General features: G+C 46.6%; 1 protein-coding gene and 1 pseudogene across 1 annotated transcript in view; one reads left to right on the forward strand and one right to left on the reverse strand.

The window, feature by feature from the left end:
* Positions 1–6,524, forward strand: part of TMEM120B (transmembrane protein 120B) — a 53,642-nt gene that overhangs the window by 11,259 nt on the left and 35,859 nt on the right. The gene's annotated exons all lie outside the window — the stretch shown is intronic.
* LOC108315106 overlaps positions 6,433–6,524 on the reverse strand; it is a 6,890-nt pseudogene continuing 6,798 nt past the window's right edge.

The raw sequence follows: 6,524 nt of genomic DNA on the forward strand, positions 1-6,524 counted from the left end.
GTGCCACTGTGCTCAGCTAATTTTTAAATATTTTGCAGAGACAGGGTTTTGCTGTGTTGCCCAGGCTCGGGTATGGGCTGGCCACAGCAGGGAGCTGTTACTAGTCCTCATCCTAAAAGAGGAGAGTCATCAGAGCTTGGCACAAAGTTGTGCCTGGGGGCAGGAGCTCGAATCAGGAGCTATCGTAGATGAAGGTGGCAGCAAAATAGGAAGGAGGCAGGAGGAACCTGGCCTCTCTTTCCTCCCACCCTCCAGAATTCTGGTGACTGCCATTGGCCAAACCTAACTAGAGGGCAGTTCCTAGGGATCAGCCTCCGAGGGCACAGAGGAAGCCAGGACTGATCTGGGGTGGGTGTGGGTTGAGGAAATGACCAGCATAGCAGCTTACCTCTTTGGCAGGTGAAGAGGATGGGAATACCCTGTAGGAGGATCCATGAGGCCATTCAACTCTGTGTGCACTAGTCTTTCTTTTCTTTTTCTTTTTTTTTTTTTGAGACAGGGTCTCACTCTGACATGAGGAGTAGAGTGAAGTGCTGTGATCTCGGCTCACGGCAGCCTTTACCTCCTGGCCCCAGTGATCTTCCTGTCTCATTCTCCCAAATAGCTGTGACTACAGGCACATATCACCATGCCAGCTATAATTAATTTTTTTTTCCTACTTGTAGAGATTGGATCTCGCTATGTTGTCCAGCTTGGTCTAAAGTGATCTTTCTTTTTTTCTTCTTTCCCCTAGACAGAGCCTTGCTCTGTCACCCAGGGTGGAGTGCAGTGGCATGATCTCAGCTCACTGCAACCTCCACTTTCCAGGTTTAAGTGATTCTCATGCCTCAGCCTCTGTCTTAACAGTAGCTGAGACTACAGGCCCTGGCCACTACATCCAGCAAATTCTAGTATTTACAGTAGAGACATGGTTTCACCATGTTGGCCAGGCTGGTGTCGAACTCCTGACCTCAGGTGATCTGCCTGCCTTGGCCTCCCAAAGTGTTGGGATTACAGGCATGGATTGAACCTGGGAGGTAATGGGTTGAACCTGAGAGGTGGAGGTTGCAGTGAGCCACCATCATGCGACTGCACCCCAGTCTAGGCAACAAGTGAGACTCTGTCTCAGAAAACAAACAAACAAACAAACAAAAACCTCTAGAGACAGAAAGCCGGTTAAAGGTTGCTGTGGGTTGGGAAGAAGGGGGAATGGAGAGTGACTGTGAAGGGACAGCAGGGATCTTACTGGGTGATAGAAGGCTCTAACACCAGATGTGGTTATGGTTGTACAACCCAGTAAATGTATAGAAATCACTGAATTATATTCTTAAAATGGGAGAATTTTATATTATGTAAATTATATATCAATGAAGTTATTAAAAATAATACGTCAGGCCAGGCACAGTAGCTCATGCCTATAATCCCAGCACTTTGGGAGATCAAGCAAGAGGATTGCTTGAACCCAGAAGTTTGAGACCAGCCTGGGCAGCACAATGAGACCCTGTCTCTTCAAAAAAATTAAAAATGAGCCAAGCGTGGTGGAGCGTGCCCATGGTCCCAGCTACGTGGGAGGTGAGGTGGGAGGATCGCTTGAGCTGGGGAGGTTGAGGCTGTGGTGAGCTGTGATTGCATGACTACCCTTCCAGCCCAGGTGACAGAGAGAGACCCTGTCTCAAAAAAAAAAAAAAAAAAGAGTGCCCTGATCAAGAGATTGGTAACAATGAGTCCAAGGTTCATAGCTTCTCTACTTAACTAAGTATGGTTAACTTTGCTCATAAGGAAAGTTCTGTTCTTTGCCATATTAATCTGGATTTGGACACTCACCTCTGAAATGGAGATGCTCAGCCCCAACTGGCAAAGCCAAACAAAACAGCACAGAATGTGTTTGCTTATGTAATTAGGAAGTCAGAGGTGTGCCACCTTTAGGTATAAGCAGTTCTGTGGGCTCAAATTCTATCACTCGTGTTCCCTTTCATCTACCTCTCTGCCTTGTTTTCCCAAACTGGGTTCATTTTCAGGCTGGGTCCTCTAGATACTGGCAAGACAGCCCTAAGAGCCCTGGGTTTCTATCTTGCTACCTTCAAAACTAGGGGGAAAAGAGTTTCTCTTTCTCAGCAGTTCTCATAAAGGCTCTTCCATTGAGTTTTGCTGGTTCCAGATGCCCATCCCTGAATCACCTGCTGGATCAGGAGGCTGATGTTCTGACTGGCCAGGCCTGGGCCATGTGCTCTCTCCTGGAGCCTGTGGGCAGGCTTGACCCTGCTTCTAGCCACATTTCATGGACTGAGTATGGCAGAGGGGTGGGTCCCTAAAGAAACTGTGGGGACGTTAACCAGAAGGGGAATGGCTGCCTGGTTGGCAAAAACAACAGAAGGCCTCCATCTGGCCAATGGGTTCCATTCGAGGCCACAGAGCCTAGAGGCTTGCAGTGTGTCTGTTGGCTCATCCTTCTCCTAGAAAAAGTATCTCAAAGCACAGGTCCAACTGAGGGCCTCCTGGAGACCCCCTCGTGTGCAAAGAATAGCCAGGAATTCCAAGGAAAGACTGGGATTGTATCTCTTCCACCTGCCAGAAATGCCCTACACACAGTGCATCAAGACACCCGCTGTAGAAAACAGTATGGTGGTTCCTCACATTCAACATAGAATTACCATATGATCCAGTAATTCCACTTTGGGATATATACCTAAAATAACTGAAAGCAGGTGGGATGTGCTGGCTCACACCTGTAATCCCAGCACTTTGGGAGGCTGAAGTGGAAGAACAGCTTCAGCCCAGGAGTTGGAGATCAGCCTGGGCAACATAGTGAGACCATCTCTACAGGAGTTTGAGGCTGCAGTGGCCATGGTTCTGCAACTGCACTGAGCCTGGGTGACAGAGAAATCCCATCTCTTAAAAAAAAAAAAAAAAAGGAAAGCAGGGTCTCCAAAAGATATTTGTACACCCACGTTCATAGCAGCGTTATTCACACTAGCCAAAAGATGGAAGCAGTCCATCTTCCATTCATCAGTGGAGGCATGGATAAATAAAATGTGGCCTGTCCATACAGTGGACTACTAGCCTTAAAAAGGAAGGAAATTCTGATACATGCCACAATATGGATGAGCCTTGAGCACATTATGCTAAGTGATAAATAAGCCAGTCATTTAAGGACATATACTGGGTCAGGAACAGTGACTCACGCCTGTAATACCAGGTGAGCAGATCATGAGGTCAGGAGATTGAGACCATCCTCACCAACATCGTGAAACCCCATCTCTACTAAAAAACAAAAAACCAAAAAAATCCCACAAAACTTGGCTGGGCTTGGTAGCGTGTGCCTGTACTTTCATCTACTTGGGAGGCTGAGGCAGGAGAATCGCTTGAACCCAGGAGGTGGAGGTTGCAGTGAGCCAAGATCACACCACTGCACTCCAGCCTGGCAACAGAGTGAAACTCCGTCTCAAAAAAAAAATATGTGTATATATACACGGTATGATTCCACTTATAGGCAGTACCTAGAGTAGTCAAATTCATAGAGACAGAAGACAGAATAGTGGTTGCCAGGGGCTGAGGGGAAGGTGAAATGGGGAATTATTTGATGGGTTCATGGTTTCTGTTTGGCATGATGAAAAAGTTCTGGAAATGGATGGTGGGACAGTCACACATCACATAATGACGTGTCCATCAAAGATGGTGGTCCCACGAGATTATATATACAACAGTTGTCCCATGAGATTATGATACTGTATTTTTACTCCACCTTTTTTTATTTTTAGATATGTTTATTTCATTTTTTAGACAGAGTCTTGCTCTGTTGCTCAGGCTGGAGTGCAATGGTGCAACCTAGGCTCACTGCAACCTCCACCTCCCCAGTTTAAGCAATTCTCCTGCCTCAGCCTCCTGAGTAGCTGGGATTACAGGTGGGTGCTACTATGCCCAGGTAATTTTTGTTGTATTTTTAGTAGAGAAGGGGTTTTGCCATATTGGCCAGGCTGGTCTCAAACTCCTGGCCTCAAGTGATCTGCCTTCAGTCTTGTTTAAATACATTTAGATATAGGAATACTTACCCCTGTGCTACAGTCTGCTACAGCAATAGGCTGCACCATCCAGGTTTCTGGAAGTGTACTCTTATGTCTGCACAGTGATGAAATCCCCTAAGGATGCATTTCTTAGAAGGATCCTGTTCGTTAAGCGACACGTGACTGTACCACAGTATGAATGTAATGCCACCATGCTGTACACTTAAAATGGTTAAGATGGTAATTTTTTTTTTGTTTTATTTTTTTGAGATGGAGTCTTGCTCTGTCGCCAGGCTGGAGCACAGTGGCACAGTCTCGGCTTACTGCAACCTCCGCCTCCCAGGTTCAAGCGATTCTTCCGCCTCAGCCTCCCAAGTAGCTGGGACTACAGGCGTGTGCCAAATGCCCGGCTAATTTTTGCATTTTTAGTAGAGACGGGGTTTCACTGTGTTGGCCAGGATGGTCTTGATCTCTTGACCTCATGATCCACCCACCTCGGCCTCCCAAAGTGCTGGGATTACAGGCGTGAGCCACTGCGCCCGGCAAGATGGTAATTTTTTTGTGTATTTTATCACAATTTAAAACATTTACAAATGGTTAAAAGTTATGTATATTTTACCACAATTAAAAAACGAAAGAGAGGCTGGGCATGGTGATTCATGCCTGTACTTCCAGCATTTTGGGAGACTGAGGCGGGCAGATCATCTGAGGTCAGGAGTTCGAGACCAACCTGGCCAACATGGTGAAACACTGTCTCTACTAAAAAAAAAAAAAAAAAAAAGCCAGGCATGGTGGCAGGTGCCTATCGTCCCAGCTACTCTGGAGTCTGAGGCAAGAGAATCATTTTAACCCAAAAGGTGGAGGTTGCAGTAAGCTAAGATCAGGCCAATGCACCCCAGCCTGGGCAACAGAGCAAGACTCCGTCTCAGAAAGAAAGAAAGAGCAGCCTGGAAAAAAAGTAAGGATACAAGAAATGAATTGATGACCTTTCCCACTGCTTGTGAGGCTGGCATGAGGGTGGAATCCACGAAGCTGGGGCGTGGTGTGGAATGCCTTGGGGGTGGAGAATGTACCACACTACAGTCCTTGTTTGTGGCTTCCCTCACCCCCTGTTGTCCTCTTCGTGGCTGGCAAATCTTGAGCCTAGAGCTAAGGCTGGGGGTGGACTAGGTGTGTGTGACCTCCAGTGATGGATCCCTCCCCTCCACCCCCCACCCCCGAAATGACTCTGGCCAATGGCAGAGCGAGAGAATTGCAAGGGAGCAGGAATGACCCTGTATATTAGGGGACAGAATTGTGGGGAGGTGCATAGATTAACCATCCTTACCCAGTCTGATGCCTTAGCGTTGAGCAGGAAACATCACCATGGAACATTAGAAAGTACCTGGAAAAAATTAAATGTTTATAGCATGGAGTGTTGCTCAGATGTGGACAGCTGTTAAATGCTGTGGGTGGGAGTCTAAATTGGTATCGCTACTCTGAGGGCAGTTTGCCAAGACTTGTTAAATCTAATAACAAGCCTGTACCCTCTGACCTGCAATTTTACTTCTCTTCCCCAGAGAAATCTACTCTAGAGACATACTTGCCTGTGTGCCCAGAGAGGCTGAGCAAGGATACTGTTCAGTGTTGCAATGTTGGTTATAGTCAGACACAGGAAGCGGGATAAATATCCAGCAATACAGGAAGGACTAAAGAAAAGAAACTGGAGTATATCTGTAGCACAAAATATTTACAGCACTAAAGAGTACAGTGCATCTGTATTTTTTTGAGACAGAGTCTCACTATGTTGCCCAGGCTGGAATACAGTGCTACAACCTTGGCTCACTGCAGCCTTTGCCTTGGGTTCAAGCAATTCTTTTATTATTATTATTATTATTATTATTGAGACTGAGTTTTGCTCTTTCGTCAGGCAGGAGTGCAGTGGCATGATCTCAGTCTCCAAGATTCAAGCAATTCCCCTGCCTCAGCCTCCTGAGTAGCTGGAGCTACAGGTGCACGCCACCACACCTGGCTCATTTTTTGTATTTTAGTAGAGACGGGGTTTCACCGTGGCCAGGATGGTCTCGATTTCCTAATGTCATGATCCGCCCGCCTCAGCCTCCTAAAGTGCTGGGATTACTGGTGTGAGCCACCACACCTGGCCTGGTTCAAGCGATTCTAATGCCTCAGCCCCCCAAGTAGCTGGGATTACAGGTGTACAACACTACGCCTGGCTGATTTTTGTATTTTTAGTAGAGACAGAGTTTCTGTGTTGGCCAGGCTGGTCTCGGACTCCTGACCTCAGGTGATCCGCCTGTCTTGGCCTCCCAAAGTACTGGGATTACAGGCGTGAGTACTGCACCTGGCCCTATTACCAGATTTTAAACAAGAATCTCTAAAAGTTTTACTACCTAAGGACTTTCACTCAAAGAAGAAAAAATACACAGTAACACCAAGCTTGCAGGGTGGGCAGTTAACCTTTTCTTCTAATGGAAACTTGTCTAGCCTTAGTAACATTTCTGGTTGAAGCATCAAGTTACTGTTGCACATTTTTTTTTTTTTTTT

This window comes from Cebus imitator, unplaced genomic scaffold (genome assembly GCF_001604975.1).
Source record: "Cebus imitator isolate Cc_AM_T3 unplaced genomic scaffold, Cebus_imitator-1.0 Scaffold169, whole genome shotgun sequence".
In the NCBI taxonomy this organism is placed as follows: Eukaryota; Metazoa; Chordata; class Mammalia; order Primates; family Cebidae; genus Cebus; species Cebus imitator.